The sequence below is a fragment of the Bufo bufo genome, chromosome 3 (assembly GCF_905171765.1).
Source record: "Bufo bufo chromosome 3, aBufBuf1.1, whole genome shotgun sequence".
Lineage (NCBI taxonomy): Eukaryota > Metazoa > Chordata > Amphibia > Anura > Bufonidae > Bufo > Bufo bufo.
The window spans coordinates 696300067-696315808 of record NC_053391.1 but is presented as its reverse complement, the minus strand read 5'-3'; the positions used below and the strand labels follow the sequence as shown (position 1 = coordinate 696315808).

At 51.8% G+C, this 15742-nt stretch overlaps 2 protein-coding genes across 2 annotated transcripts in view; one reads left to right on the top strand and one right to left on the bottom strand.

Moving 5' to 3' along the window:
- The window catches only part of LOC120996580 (zinc finger protein interacting with ribonucleoprotein K-like), a 655167-nt gene that overhangs the window by 140261 nt on the left and 499164 nt on the right, over positions 1 to 15742 (bottom strand). The gene's annotated exons all lie outside the window — the stretch shown is intronic.
- LOC120996578 overlaps positions 9203 to 15742 on the top strand; it is a 625207-nt gene continuing 618667 nt past the window's right edge. The window contains exon 1 of the mRNA XM_040426578.1: positions 9203 to 9335. The gene's annotated coding sequence lies outside the window, so the exon portion shown is untranslated. The remainder of the gene's footprint in view (positions 9336 to 15742) is intronic.

Here is a 15742-nt window from a genome sequence, read left to right as displayed (position 1 = left end):
CTTACAATGGAGCTGGACACTCCGTGTTAGTGTAGGTCCCATCTGATAAGAAGCTACCTTGATATCTGGTAGGTGGGCCCGACTTATTTTTGATCAATAATATGCGCTAAGATCTTCTTCACTGCTTAATAGTTAGTATTGGCGTCATGTATTTGACCCTGATCACACATTTAGCAGTATGCTGCTACTTTATTTGGTTGCCACATTGTTGCATGGTAGCTTGCACCTGCGATTGTATCTGGAGGTGCTGTTCCGTTATTTGGCTATATGAGAATATGTCATCAATAGATCTGGACGGTCCCTTTAACCCTTTCAGGACCAAGCCATTTTTCACCTTTCTGCCCAAGCCATTTCTAGCAAATCTGACCAGTGTCCCTTTATGTGGTAATAACTTAATAACGCTTTTCTTATCCAGGCCATTCTGAGATTGTTTTCTCGTCGCGTATTGTACTTCATGACAGTGGTAAAAATGAGTTTAAAAATATTTCCTTTTTATTTATAAAAAAAAAATACAAAATTTACCAAAAATTTTGAAAAATTTCCAAATTTCAATTTCTCTACTTTTATAATAGATAGTAATAACTCCAAAACTAGTTATTACTTTACATTTTCCATATGTCTACTACATGTTTGGATCATTTTGCGACAGCCATTTTATTTTTTGGGGACGTTAGATTCTATGTTTCTATGTTTCTTATAAGTTTAGAAGCAAATCTTGAAATTTTTCAGAAAATTTCCAAAACCCCCTTTTTAAGGACCAGTTCAGGTCTGAAGTCACTTTGTGAGGTTTACATAATAGAAACCACCCCATTTTACTACACCTACACAACTACACCCCTCAAGGTATTCAAAACTGATTTTACAAACTTTGTTAACCCTTTTGGTGCTCCACAAGAATTAAAGGAATATGGATAATAATAATTTTTTTCCAGTAACAAAGCAAGGGTTAACAGCCAAACAAAACTCAATATTTATGGCCCTGATTCTGTAGTTTACAGAAACACCCCATATGTGGTCGTAAACCGCTGTACGGGCACACGGCAGGGTGCAGAAGGAAAGGAATGCCATACGGTTTTTAGAAGGCAGATTTCACTGGGATAATTTTAAGCTGCCGTGTCACAGTTGATGCACCCTTAGAGTAGAAACTCCCAAAAAATGACCCCATTTTGGAAACTACGGGATAGGGTGGCAGTATTGTTGGTACTATTTTAGGGTACATAAGATTTTTGGTTGCTCTATATTACACTTTTTGTGAGGCAAGGTAAGAAAAAATAGCTGTTTTAGCACCGTTTCATTTTTTTCTTATTTACAATGTTCATCTGACAGGTTAGATCATGAGGTATTTTTATAGAGCAGGTTGTTACGGACGCGACAATACCAAATATGACTACTTTTTTAGTGTCTCCATATTCTGAAAGCCATAATTTTTTTTTTTTTTTGGGCGACTTTATTATGTAGGGGCTCATTTTTTTTCTGTATGAGATAACAGTTTGGTACTATTTTAGGGTGTGTATGACTTTTTGATCGCTTGGTATTGCACTTTTTGTGATGTAAATTGACAAAAAATGCCTTTTTTGACACCGTTTTTATTAAAAAAAAAATTATGCTGTTCACCTGAGGTGTCATGTGATATTTTTATACCGCAGGTTCTTATGGATGCGAGTAGTGAATGAGGCTCAGGTGAGTCTACCTCACTAATATTTCGAGATACAATGCGAGTAGGGGCCCACCATGAAAGAGGGGGGGGGGAATATGCTCATTAATATATAACTTTTAATACGATGTGCAATAAAAAATACACCACAAGGATGCATCAACATAACAAACATACAAATGAGGGGTCCAAGCAAGGTACCCCAATGCTGGTAGTGAAAAAAATAAGTAAGTTGACCTGCTACACCTGTGTGGGTGCACGCAGTCTTAGGTGGCTAGGGTCAGCTTGACTAAGGTATTGCCTGTACCGGACGTCGTCCCGTGATGGCGTGGTGTCAGAGGCGGCAATGATCGAACTGTGCCCTATCCCACCAACATAAGGGGAAGGGGACTGCTCCCATACTGCTTACCTACACAGAGCACTCGCCCCGAAAAGGTCCTAGCACTAGGAAAATACACGTCCCTTCAGACCTCCCGACGTGGCACGTTTCTGTCGTGTCAACTCCTCAGGGGAAGGTGGTACACATAGTAAGAACATACAAAATGTGAGACCGCGGGTAAAAAGACCCTGCAGCCAAAAAGAGGGGGCTCTAGCAAATTTGCTAATAGCCTATGGACTGTCACCCCTGGTGTTGGGATAGAGTGCTGCAGAGGGATAGATGTTCCTCCGCTAGTCGGTGTGTGAGAATATGGTGGTCCTCACTTAAGGTAGTGTCCCTCTAGTTTTGGGGATCTCCTAAACATCTACCAGCCACAAGCGCCATAAATTGTGCATCGCTGTACATCGAGAGGGGGTTACAAATACATGATGTAAAATACAATAAACTATTAACAGACTGGTACAAAAGGGTACACTGCCCACAAGAGCTTACAATCTACAAGGGAAGGGGGAAGAACACAGTAGGTGGGGGTGAATGCTGACCATCTGGCTGTATGGTGGCAGCATGCTCATTGCTGGTGGGTTTTCAGGTTACTTTTGAAGGTTTGGAAGCTGGAGGAGAGTCTGATGCACTGGGGCAGCGAGTTCCAGAGTATGGGAGAGGCACGTGAGCATAGATGAGAGATGAGCTGAGGAGGAGGTCGAGAGGTCCTGTGAGGATCGGAGATTACGTGTGGGGATGTATTGAGAAAGCAGATGTAGGGAGGGGACAGGTTGTGGACGGCCTTATATGTATTTTTTAGTATTTTAAACTGAATTCGCTGGGCAATGGGGAGCCAGTGAAGGGATCGGCAGAGGAGAAACGAGGGGAGAGGTGGATTAACCGGGCAGTGGAGTTGAGGATAGATTGGAGGGGTGCGATGGTGCTAAATGGGAGGCCACACAGGAGGATGTTGTTGCAGTAGTTCAGGCGGGAGATGATGAGGGCATGCACTAGAATTTGACTCTGGGATGAGGAAGGAGCAAATACGAAAGATGTTCTTAAGTTGAAAGCAGCAGGTGGAGGTGAGGGTTTGGACATGTGGCTTAAAGGGCAGGGCAGGGCAGAATCAAATGTTACCCCGAGGTAGCGGACCTGCGAGACTGGAGAAAGCGTGGTGCTAGTAACTGTAATGGACAGGTCAGGTAGGGGGGCTGAGTGACATGGGGGAAAGACAATGAATTCAGTTTTCTCCATGTTAAGTTGTAGGGAGCGGGAGGAGAAGAATGAAGATACACTCTAACGGGAGCTAATGAAACAGCGGAGCTTCGGCGCGTTTGGCTGTTTTTGTAAGCCCAGTCGCCTGGCTGTGGAAACGGCGCATAGACCCCCACTGATCACTCGGGTAAAAGATTTTACAGATTATTAAGAAAATGTTTAAACCGACTTGAATGTCTATAGGGAATTCTAGGTCTTTCCTGGGATCGATGATGGTTTGTATCAAAGCAGTCACATTGTTCCAAGATCAAACAAGATCACTCCAGTCTCTCCTCCTAAATCACTGGGAAAGAATCCACTATTACAGGAAGTTTGTTTCTGTGAAATCTTGGCCTAAGTGTTGAATATTTTGAGCGGTGAAGTTTTTAAATATGATTTATGAGGGTGTGTGTATGTATGTATGTGTATATATATATATATATATATATATATATATATATATAATACAGTACAGACCAAAAGTTTGGACACACCTTCTCATTCAAAGAGTTTTCTTTATTTTCATGACTATGAAAATTGTAGATTCACACTGAAGGCATCAAAACTATGAATTAACACATGTGGAATTATATACATAACAAACAAGTGTGAAACAACTGAAAATATGTCATATTCTAGGTTCTTCAAAGTAGCCACCTTTTGCTTTGATTACTGCTTTGCACACTCTTGGCATTCTCTTGATGAGCTTCAAGAGGTAGTCCCCTGAAATGGTCTTCCAACAGTCTTGAAGGAGTTCCCAGAGATGCTTAGCACTTGTTGGCCCTTTTGCCTTCACTCTGCGGTCCAGCTCACCCCAAACCATCTCGATTGGGTTCAGTTCCGGTGACTGTGGAGGCCAGGTCATCTGGTGCAGCACCCCATCACTCTCCTTCATGGTCAAATAGCCCTTACTTTCAAAGTTTTCCCAATTTTTCGGCTGACTGACTGACCTTCATTCCTTAAAGTAATGATGGCCACTCGTTTTTCTTTACTTAGCTGCTTTTTTCTTGCCATAATACAAATTCTAACAGTCTATTCAGTAGGACTATCAGCTGTGTATCCACCTGACTTCTCCTCAACGGAACTGATGGTCCCAACCCCATTTATAAGGCAAGAAATCCCACTTATTAAACCTGACAGGGCACACCTGTGAAGTGAAAACCATTTCAGGGGACTACCTCTTGAAGCTCATCAAGAGAATGCCAAGAGTGTGCAAAGCAGTAATCAAAGCAAAAGGTGGCTACTTTGAAGAACCTAGAATATGACATATTTTCAGTTGTTTCACACTTGTTTGTTATGTATATAATTACACATGTGTTAATTCATAGTTTTGATGCCTTCATAGTCATGAAAATAAAGAAAGCTCTTTGAATGAGAAGGTGTGTCCAAACTTTTGGTCTGTACTGTGTATGTGTGTGTGTGTAGGTGTGTATGTATATATATATATATATATATCTCAAACGAATGATGAGGCAGCACTTCCAGTATAAAGTGAACGGGTGAGGACCCCAAACTTTATTTAAGCAACGTTTCGGCCTGCTCAATGAGGCCTTTCTCAAGCTTGAGAAAGGCCTCATTGAGCAGGCAGAAACGTCGTTCACTTTATACTGGAAGTGCTGCCTCATCATTCGTTTGATATATTTCGTGGAGGAAGAGCCGACCTCTGTGGGGATTTTGCACCTGGTACATTACATCTGACTGTGCTGCTGCACTATTTGTGTTTTTTATATATATATATATTATATGTAAAAATGAAGGTCTTTTCTTTATGTACAGCCAAACAGCTGGCACATGGGTACATCAGGTGTCTGGGAAGGTTTTCGTAAAGGTCTTGGCTCTCTAGGACATACCGTTGGTGAGATATTCCCAAAAAATGCAAATATGGCACTATCATGTGACCCTTATAGGCCAATTGAAGCTTGCAGGTCCTTCACTCATATCCTAGCGTGAGTGCGCTCTGTGATCTCACCCTGTGCGCAGCCTTCACAGCGCAGCCGACAGCAGGATGAAGAGGATTGTGATGTAGGTGAGGAGCGGCTGCGTCCAGGAGCAGGAGAGGTGTTTTTATTTTATAAAACATAAGGCAATATGGAGATGCTGGGGACTGATCAGGTGGCAATATATGATGCTGGGGGTTGATCTGGGGCCATATGGGGCTGCTGGGGGCTAATCAGACAATATGGGGCTGCTGGGGGCTAATCTGAGACAATGAGGGCTAACATGAGAGGCAATGGGGGGCTACTGGGGCTTATATGAGGCAATGGGAAACGCTTGGGGTTAAAATGAGAGGCAATGGGGGCTGCTATGAGACAAAGGGGCTGATTAGAGGCATGGGGCTTTTATTGGGGGTCTGATCTGAGGTCTTGTTGGGGTCTTATTAAAATTGGGGGTCTGATTGCTGGTCTGACCTGAGGTCTAATAAAAAATATTTTTTTTCTTATTGTCCTCCTCTAAAACCTAGGTGCACCTTATAGGCCTGTGCGTCTTATAGTGTGAAAATATGGTGTATATATACACGATATGTGACTGTATCCTATCAAAATAGGACCGGTCTTTCATTATTCCTCTTCTTACAATCGTTCTAGGAGGATCTTTTGATGATTGCTATATGTGACTGTATTGCCCAGATTTTTGTAGTTTCATAGAGCTGAAGAAGGTCTGATTGACCGAAACATTCGATCTGCGCGAGTGAGTATTCCATGAAAACATCATTATTCTCTTGTCTTGTCAACTGATGTTGAAATGATCTTCTAAAGCCTAATACATTGATTGCCGCACTATGACCCTTTCATTGTGCGGCTCCGGGCCACCACAACCCCCTTTCTACCGAGTCAACCTGTTGAGCTGTGGGTATGTGTCCTATATATTATGTTCTGTTTCCTGTTTTTATGCTTTTGGAGAATATCATGTAAATTGCTGTTATACTTATCAGCCTTCTAATGTCCTAATAATATGAAATGATGCCTAAGAGATGATGTCAACATAAAGCAGAACTATGGCAACCGTTACGTCTTTCACAAATAAACCCCAAACATATTGATCAAAATGTACCACTAACATGACTTGGATAAGTAAAAGTGTTCTAGAGTTATTAATACAGATCACCGTCAGATATGAAAAGTGGGAATCGGCTTTTAAGGCCAAAAATTACTCGTTAAGAGGTTTAATATTTTCACTACTTTCAAAAATACTGGATAATTAATAGGCCAAAGCATGATGTTTGCAGCTTGTAGACTAGAGTTACCACCGGTGCTTCAGCTTACTGGGCGAGCATGCGCGGTTATAGCCCCACTGTCTGCGCCAACAACACCCTAACTGCGTGGGCACGGCGCTGGGCGTCAGGCCACTGACAGCGACTACATAATGGCGGTGCCTTTGTCTCATACATGACCGGCCCTAGAACCAAAAGGAAGACTCATCCGGCATACAGGATAAAAGCAGAGCCAATCTTTATTTGATCCGAGAATGCACAGTAGAGGTTGTGCTGAAAGCTCCTACCGGACAGGAATTCTATTCGTTTTTGGAATGGAATGACTATTGGATCTGCTTTTATCTCATTCACCAGCGCACGCACCCTATGAAGTCCTAAGGTGGATGCCATATTGTGGCCGCCGTCATCCATAGGGGCCCGCTGCAGGACACTTATAATGCACAGGATAGGTTATAGCCGTGATCTTCTGTATCGGAGTGTGCAGTCCGCTGAGCTTGTCTATGTATTTGGAAATAACAATATGGCGCCACACCGCCCAGACAGAGGCCAGAGGGGCGCTCTTCTGAACTCCATCGGGGGAATGGGAGCCTGTGAAGACATTTAAGCTACACATGTGGACAAAATTGTTGCTTCCTTCTGTTAAAGAGAGAAAAACCCACAATCCTCACTGAAATAACCTCTAAGTTCTGTAGACCTTAAACTTCTGAATACTATGTACAGCTGCAGTAACAGGAGCATCAGGCTGTTTGGAGAAGGTCTCTCAACCTTTAGGTCTTTAGCTCTCTCCTTAGCTTTCTTTGGTCCAGGGACGGCTTTTCACCCTTTACGTAGACTAATTACAAATCTGCAAATGACAGAAATCGCCTTAGTTTAACATATCCCTCTGGTCAAATTCTGTTCAGTCTTTTCAGTTTTTTTTTATTATTATTATTCTGTTAAACCACAATTCAAAAGCAATGTCTGATTTTTATAATTTAAATTTACATTTTTATTTATTATTCCTTTTCTCATTTTCAAGTTATTTCAGTGACCATTCGGGGATTTTCTTTGCTTAACCCTTAGAAGACAAGAATGGGATATGTTCTATGTTTTTCGGGGGAGGCTGGAGAACAGATAAGCGGATGCAGACAGCACGCGATGTGCCTTCTGCATCCTCTGCGGCCCCATTGAATGAATGAGTCCGCCTCAGGACAAACTACGGCGGCGTACATGAGCCCATACTCGGACATGTGGTGACGCTAATACTAAAGTCCACAGAATTATCACAGAGATGAAACATTCATTATGTGGCTCTCACAAATGGTGGGACCTATAGGAGGAGGAGGTGACATCGGGTCACCACATGAAGGCGTCTAATCATTCTCCATTTATATCACATGGAACATGCACAATACAGGACGACAGTAACCGCCGCCGAGCAGACATGGGCCGATCTGTGCTAAATCACAAAGGTAGGGCTGTGTAGTATTTACAGTCCCAAGTAAATAACATTTCCCCCTCCCTCCAGTCTTCTCTCACATACAGTCCCATGTAAATAACATCTCCCCCTCCCTCCAGTCTTCTCTAACATACAGTCCCATGTAAATAACATCACTCCCTCCAGTCTTCTCTAACATACAGTCCCATGTAAATAACATCTACCCCTCCCTCCAGTCTTCTGTAACATACAGTCCCATGTAAATAACATCTCCCCCTCCCTCCAGTCTTCTATAACATAGTCCCATGTAAATAACATCACTCCCTCCAGTCTTCTCTCACACACAGTCCTATGCAAATAACATTGCTCTGTCCAATCTTCTCTCAAATACAGTCCCATGTAAATAACATCGCTCCCCCCAGTCTTCTCTCAACATACAGTCCCATGTAAATAGCATCCCTCCCTCCAGTCTTCTCTAACATACAGTCCCATGTAAATAACATCACTCCCTCCAGTCTTCTCTAACATACAGTCCCATGTAAATAACATCACTCCCTCCAGTCTTCTCTAACATACAGTCCTATGTAAATAACATCACTCCCTCCAGTCTTCTCTAACATACAGTCCCATATAAATAACATCACTCCCTCCAGTCTTCTCTAACATACAGTCCCATGTAAATAACATCACTCCCTCCAGTCTTCTCTAACATACAGTCCTATGTAAATAACATCACTCCCTCCAGTCTTCTCTCACATACAGTCCCATGTAAATAACATCACTCCCTTCACCCAGTCTTCTCTCACATACAGTCCCATGTAAATAACATCGCTCCCTCCAGTCTTCTCTCACATACAGTCCCATGTAAATAACATCACTCCCCCCCGTCTTCTCTCACAGACAGTCCCATGTAAATAACATCACTACCTCCCTCCAGTCTTCTCTCACATACAGTCCCATGTAAATAACATCACTCTCCCCCAGTCTTCTCTCACATACAGTCCCATGTAAATAACATCACTCTCCCCCCAGTCTTCTCTCACATACAGTCCCATGTAAATAACATCACTCCCTCCAGTCTTCTCTCACATACAGTCCCATGTAAATAACATCACTCTCCCCTCCAGTCTTCTCTAACATACAGTCCCATGTAAATAACATCACTCTCCCCCCAGTCTTCTCTCACATACAGTCCCATGTAAATCCCCCTCTCCTCAGCAGTACACATGTATAGACGAGCTCACTGCTTTCTGTTCTCTGGAGGCCCCGCCCCTTCCGGTGACGTCACGCCTCCCAGGATCACATGACCAGTGAAGTGTACACAAGGTCTCACAGTGCAGGGAGAAGATACAGACTCCATGGTGGCTGAGCCAGGACCCCAGCACTGCTACCCACTGAGCCACCCTGCTGCCCAGAGCCTGGACTGGAGGAGTGAAGGGTAAGTGACCGGAGATCCTGTCCTGTGACTACAACCACCATCATGCTGCAGGACCAGCCCCAGATGTCATTATAGGGTTAAATAGAAGGGGAGAATAGAGGGGGAACAGTGTGTGTGTGCAGGCAGCAGGGGGAGCAGTGTGTGTGTGTGCAGGCAGCAGGGGGAGCAGTGTGTGTGTGCAGGCAGCAGGGGGAGCAGTGTGTGTGCAGGCAGCAGGGGGAGCAGTGTGTGTGTGCAGGCAGCAGGGGGAAGCAGTGTGTGTGTGCAGGCAGCAGGGGGAAGCAGTGTGTGTGTGCAGGCAGCAGGGGGAGCAGTGTGTGTGCAGGCAGCAGGGGGAGCAGTGTGTGTGTGCAGGCAGCAGGGGGAGCAGTGTGTGTGTGTGCAGGCAGCAGGGGGAGCAGTGTGTGTGTGTGTGTGCAGGCAGCAGGGGGAGCAGTCTGTGTGTGCAGGCAGCAGGGGGAGCAGTCTGTGTGTGCAGGCAGCAGGGGGAGCAGTGTGTGCAGGCAGCAGGGGGAGCAGTGTGTGTGTGTGTGTGTGCAGGCAGCAGGGGGAGCAGTGTGTGTGTGCAGGCAGCAGGGGGAGCAGTGTGTGTGTGTGTGTGCAGGCAGCAGGGGGAGCAGTGTGTGTGTGCGCAGGCAGCAGGGGGAGCAGTGTGTGTGTGTGCAGGCAGCAGGGGGAGCAGTGTGTGTGTGCGCAGGCAGCAGGGGGAGCAGTGTGTGTGCGCAGGCAGCAGGGGGAGCAGTGTGTGTGCGCAGGCAGCAGGGGGAGCAGTGTGTGTGCAGGCAGCAGGGGAGCAGTGTGTGTGTGCAGGCAGCAGGGGGATCAGTGTGTGTGCAGGCAGCAAGGGGAGCAGTGTGTGTGTGTGTGCAGGCAGCAGGGGGAGCAGTGTGTGTGCAGGCAGCAGGGGGAGCAGTGTGTGTGTGCAGGCAGCAGGGGGAGCAGTGTGTGTGTGCAGGCAGCAGGGGGAGCAGTGTGTGTGCAAGCAGCAGGGGGAGCAGTGTGTGTAGGCAGCAGGGGGAGCAGTGTGTGTGTGCAGGCAGCAGGGGGAGCAGTGTGTGTGTGTGCAGGCAGCAGGGGGAGCAGTGTGTGTGCGCAGGCAGCAGGGGGAGCAGTGTGTGTGTGTGCAGGCAGCAGGGGGAGCAGTGTGTGTGTGTGCAGGCAGCAGGGGGAGAAGTGTGTGTGTGTGTGCAGGCAGCAGGGGGAGAAGTGTGTGTGCAGGCAGCAGGGGGAGAAGTGTGTGTGTGTGCAGGCAGCAGGGGGAGAAGTGTGTGCGTGCAGGCAGCAGGGGGAGCAGTGTGTGTGCAGGCGGCAGGGGGAGCAGTGTGTGTGTGCAGGCAACAGGGGGAGCAGTGTGCAGTAGGAGCAGTGTGTGTGTGTGTGTGCAGGCAGCAGGGGGAGCAGTGTGCAGGAGGAGCAGTGTGTGTACAGGCAGCAGGGGGAGCAGTGTGCAGGAGGAGCAGTGTGTGTGTACAGGCAGCAGGGGGAGCAGTGTGTGCGGGCAGCAGGGGGAGCAGTCTGTGTGTGTGCAGGCAGCAGGGGGAGCAGTGTGTGTGCAGGCAGCAAGGAGAGCAGTGTGTGCGCAGGCAGCAGGGGGAGCAGTGTGTGTGCAGGCAGCACGGGGAGCAGTGTGTGTGTGCAGGCAGCAGGGGGGAGCAGTGTGTGTGCAGGCAGCAGGGGGAGCAGTGTGTGTGTGCAGGCAGCAGGGGGAGCAGTGTGTGTGTGCAGGCAGCAGGGGGAGCAGTGTGTGTGTGCAGGCAGCAGGGGGAGCAGTGTGTGTGTTCAGGCAAAAGGGGGTGCAGTGTGTGTGCGCAAGCAGCAGGGGGAGCAGTGTGTGTGCAGGCAACAGGGGGAGCAGTGTGCAGGAGGAGCAGTGTGTGTGTACAGGCAGCAGGGGGAGCAGTGTGCAGGAGGAGCAGTGTGTGTGTACAGGCAGCAGGGGGAGCAGTGTGTGCGGGCAGCAGGGGGAGCAGTGTGTGTGTGCAGGCAGCAGGGGGAGCAGTGTGTGTGTGCAGGCAGCAGGGGGAGCAGTGTGTGTGTGCAGGCAGCAGGGGGAGCAGAGTGTGTGTGTGGGCAGCAGGGGGAGCAGTGTGTGTGTGCAGGCAGCAGGGGGAGCAGTGTGTGTGTGCAGGCAGCAGGGGGTGCAGGAGGAGCAGTGTGTGTGTACAGGCAGCAGGGGGAGCAGTGTGCAGGAGGAGCAGTGTGTGTGTACAGGCAGCAGGGGGAGCAGTGTGTGTGCAGGCAGCAGGGGGAGCAGTGTGTGTGTGCAGGCAGCAGGGGGAGCAGTGTGTGTGCAGGCAGCAGGGGGAGCAGTGTGTGTGCAGGCAGCAGGGGGAGCAGTGTGTGTGTGCAGGCAGCAGGGGGAGCAGTGTGTGTGTTCAGGCAAAAGGGGGTGCAGTGTGTGTGCGCAAGCAGCAGGGGGAGCAGTGTGTGTGTGTGCAGGCAACAGCGGGAGCAGTGTGCAGGAGGAGCAGTGTGTGTGTACAGGCAGCAGGGGGAGCAGTGTGCAGGAGGAGCAGTGTGTGTGTACAGGCAGCAGGGGGAGCAGTGTGTGCGGGCAGCAGGGGGAGCAGTGTGTGTGTGCAGGCAGCAGGGGGAGCAGTGTGTGTGCAGGCAGCAGGGGGAGCAGTGTGTGTGTGCAGGCAGCAGGGGGAGCAGTGTGTGTGTGCAGGCAGCAGGGGGAGCAGTGTGTGTGTTCAGGCAAAAGGGGGTGCAGGAGGAGCAGTGTGTGTGTACAGGCAGCAGGGGGAGCAGTGTGCAGGAGGAGCAGTGTGTGTGTACAGGCAGCAGGGGGAGCAGTGTGTGTGCAGGCAGCAGGGGGAGCAGTGTGTGTGTGCAGGCAGCAGGGGGAGCAGTGTGTGTGCAGGCAGCAGGGGGAGCAGTGTGTGTGCAGGCAGCAGGGGGAGCAGTGTGTGTGTGCAGGCAGCAGGGGGAGCAGTGTGTGTGCAGGCAGCAGGGGGAGCAGTGTGTGTGTGCAGGCAGCAGGGGGAGCAGTGTGTGTGTGCAGGCAGCAGGGGGAGCAGTGTGTGTGTGCAGGCAGCAGGGGGAGCAGTGTGTGTGTGTGTGTGCAGGCAGCAGGGGGAGCAGTGTGTGTGTGCAGGCAGCAGGGGGAGCAGTGTGTGTGTGCAGGCAGCAGGGGGAGCAGTGTGTGCAGGCAGCAGGGGGAGCAGTGTGTGTGTGTGCAGGCAGCAGGGGGAGCAGTGTGTGTGTGCGCAGGCAGCAGGGGGAGCAGTGTGTGTGTGCAGGCAGCAGGGGGAGCAGTGTGTGTGTGCGCAGGCAGCAGGGGGAGCAGTGTGTGTGCGCAGGCAGCAGGGGGAGCAGTGTGTGTGTGCAGGCAGCAGGGGAGCAGTGTGTGTTTGCAGGCAGCAGGGGGATCAGTGTGTGTTTGCAGGCAGCAGGGGGAGCAGTGTGTGTGCAGGCAGCAGGGGGAGCAGTGTGTGTGTGCAGGCAGCAGGGGGAGCAGTGTGTGTGTGCAGGCAGCAGGGGGAGCAGTGTGTGTGCAAGCAGCAGGGGGAGCAGTGTGTGTAGGCAGCAGGGGGAGCAGTGTGTGTGTGTGTGCAGGCAGCAGGGGGAGCAGTGTGTGTGTGTGCAGGCAGCAGGGGGAGCAGTGTGTGTGTGTGCAGGCAGCAGGGGGAGCAGTGTGTGTGTGTGCAGGCAGCAAGGGGAGCAGTGTGTGTGTGTGTGCAGGCAGCAGGGGGAGCAGTGTGTGTGCAGGCAGCAGGGGGGGCAGTGTGTGTGTGCAGGCAGCAGGGGGAGCAGTGTGTGTGCAGCAGGGGGAGCAGTGTGTGTGTGCAGGCAGCAGGGGGAGCAGTGTGTGTGCAGGCAGCAGGGGGAGCAGTGTGTGTGTGCAGGCAGCAGGGGGAGCAGTGTGTGTGTGCAGGCAGCAGGGGGAGCAGTGTGTGTGTGCAGGCAGCAGGGGGAGCAGTGTGTGTGTGTGTGCAGGCAGCAGGGGGAGCAGTGTGTGTGTGCAGGCAGCAGGGGGAGCAGTGTGTGTGTGCAGGCAGCAGGGGGAGCAGTGTGTGCAGGCAGCAGGGGGAGCAGTGTGTGTGTGTGCAGGCAGCAGGGGGAGCAGTGTGTGTGTGCAGGCAGCAGGGGGAGCAGTGTGTGTGTGCGCAGGCAGCAGGGGGAGCAGTGTGTGTGTGCAGGCAGCAGGGGGAGCAGTGTGTGTGTGTGCAGGCAGCAGGGGGAGCAGTGTGTGCAGGCAGCAGGGGGAGCAGTGTGTGTGTGTGCAGGCAGCAGGGGGAGCAGTGTGTGTGTGCAGGCAGCAGGGGGAGCAGTGTGTGTGTGCAGGCAGCAGGGGGAGCAGTGTGTGTGTGCGCAGGCAGCAGGGGGAGCAGTGTGTGTGTGCAGGCAGCAGGGGGAGCAGTGTGTGTGTGCGCAGGCAGCAGGGGGAGCAGTGTGTGTGCGCAGGCAGCAGGGGGAGCAGTGTGTGTGTGCAGGCAGCAGGGGAGCAGTGTGTGTGTGCAGGCAGCAGGGGGAGCAGTGTGTGTGTGCAGGCAGCAGGGGGAGCAGTGTGTGTGTGCAGGCAGCAAGGGGAGCAGTGTGTGTGTGTGCAGGCAGCAGGGGGAGCAGTGTGTGTGCAGGCAGCAGGGGGAGCAGTGTGTGTGTGCAGGCAGCAGGGGGAGCAGTGTGTGTGTGCAGGCAGCAGGGGGAGCAGTGTGTGTGCAAGCAGCAGGGGGAGCAGTGTGTGTAGGCAGCAGGGGGAGCAGTGTGTGTGTGTGTGCAGGCAGCAGGGGGAGCAGTGTGTGTGTGTGTGTGCAGGCAGCAGGGGGAGCAGTGTGTGTGTGTGCAGGCAGCAGGGGGAGCAGTGTGTGTGCAGGCAGCAGGGGGAGAAGTGTGTGTGTGTGCAGGCAGCAGGGGGAGAAGTGTGTGTGTGTGCAGGCAGCAGGGGGAGAAGTGTGTGTGTGTGCAGGCAGCAGGGGGAGCAGTGTGTGTGTGCAGGCAGCAGGGGGAGAAGTGTGTGCGTGCAGGCAGCAGGGGGAGCAGTGTGTGTGCAGGCAGCAGGGGGGGGGCAGTGTGTGTGCAGGCGGCAGGGGGAGCAGTGTGTGTGTGCAGGCAACAGGGGGAGCAGTGTGCAGTAGGAGCAGTGTGTGTGTGTGTGTGCAGGCAGCAGGGGGAGCAGTGTGCAGGAGGAGCAGTGTGTGTACAGGCAGCAGGGGGAGCAGTGTGCAGGAGGAGCAGTGTGTGTGTACAGGCAGCAGGGGGAGCAGTGTGTGCGGGCAGCAGGGGGAGCAGTCTGTGTGTGTGCAGGCAGCAGGGGGAGCAGTGTGTGTGCAGGCAGCAAGGAGAGCAGTGTGTGTGCAGGCAGCACGGGGAGCAGTGTGTGTGTGCAGGCAGCAGGGGGAGCAGTGTGTGTGTGCAGGCAGCAGGGGGAGCAGTGTGTGTGTGTGCAGGCAGCAGGGGGAGCAGTGTGTGTGTGCAGGCAGCAGGGGGAGCAGTGTGTGTGCGCAGGCAGCAGTGGGAGCAGTGTGTGTGCGCAGGCAGCAGGGGGAGCAGTGTGTGTGCTGGCAGCAGGGGGGGAGCAGTGTGTGCGCAGGCAACAGGTGGAGCAGTGTGTGTGTGCAGGCAGCAGGGGGAGCAGTGTGTGTGTGCAGGCAACAGGAGGAGCAGTGTGTGTGTGCAGGCAGCAGGGGGAGCAGTGTGTGTGTGCAGGCAACAGGAGGAGCAGTGTGTGTGTGTGCAGGCAGCAGGGGGAGCAGTGTGTGTGCGCAGGCAGCAGGGGGGGCAGTGTGTGTGCGCAGGCAGCAGGGGGAGCAGTGTGTGTGCGCAGGCAGCAGGGGGAGCAGTGTGTGTGCGCAGGCAGCAGGGGGAGCAGTGTGTGTGCGCAGGCAGCAGGGGGAGCAGTGTGTGTGCGCAGGCAGCAGTGGGAGCAGTGTGTGTGCGCAGGCAGCAGGGGGAGCAGTGTGTGTGCGCAGGCAGCAGTGGGAGCAGTGTGTGTGCGCAGGCAGCAGGGGGAGCAGTGTGTGTGCGCAGGCAGCAGGGGGAGCAGTGTGTGTGCAGGCAGCACGGGGAGCAGTGTGTGTGTGCAGGCAGCAGGGGGGAGCAGTGTGTGTGCAGGCAGCAGGGGGAGCAGTGTGTGTGCAGGCAGCAGGGGGAGCAGTGTGTGTGTGCAGGCAGCAGGGGGAGCAGTGTGTGTGTGCAGGCAGCAGGGAGAGCAGTGTGTGTGCAGGCAGCAGGGGGAGCAGTGTGTGTGCGCAGGCAGCAGTGGGAGCAGTGTGTGTGTGCGCAGGCAGCAGGGGGAGCAGTGTGTGTGCAGGCAGCAGGGGGGGAGCAGTGTGTGCGCAGGCAACAGGTGGAGCAGTGTGTGTGTGCAGGCAGCAGGGGGAGCAGTGTGTGTGTGCAGGCAACAGGAGGAGCAGTGTGTGTGTGCAGGCAGCAGGGGGAGCAGTGTGTGTGTGCAGGCAACAGGA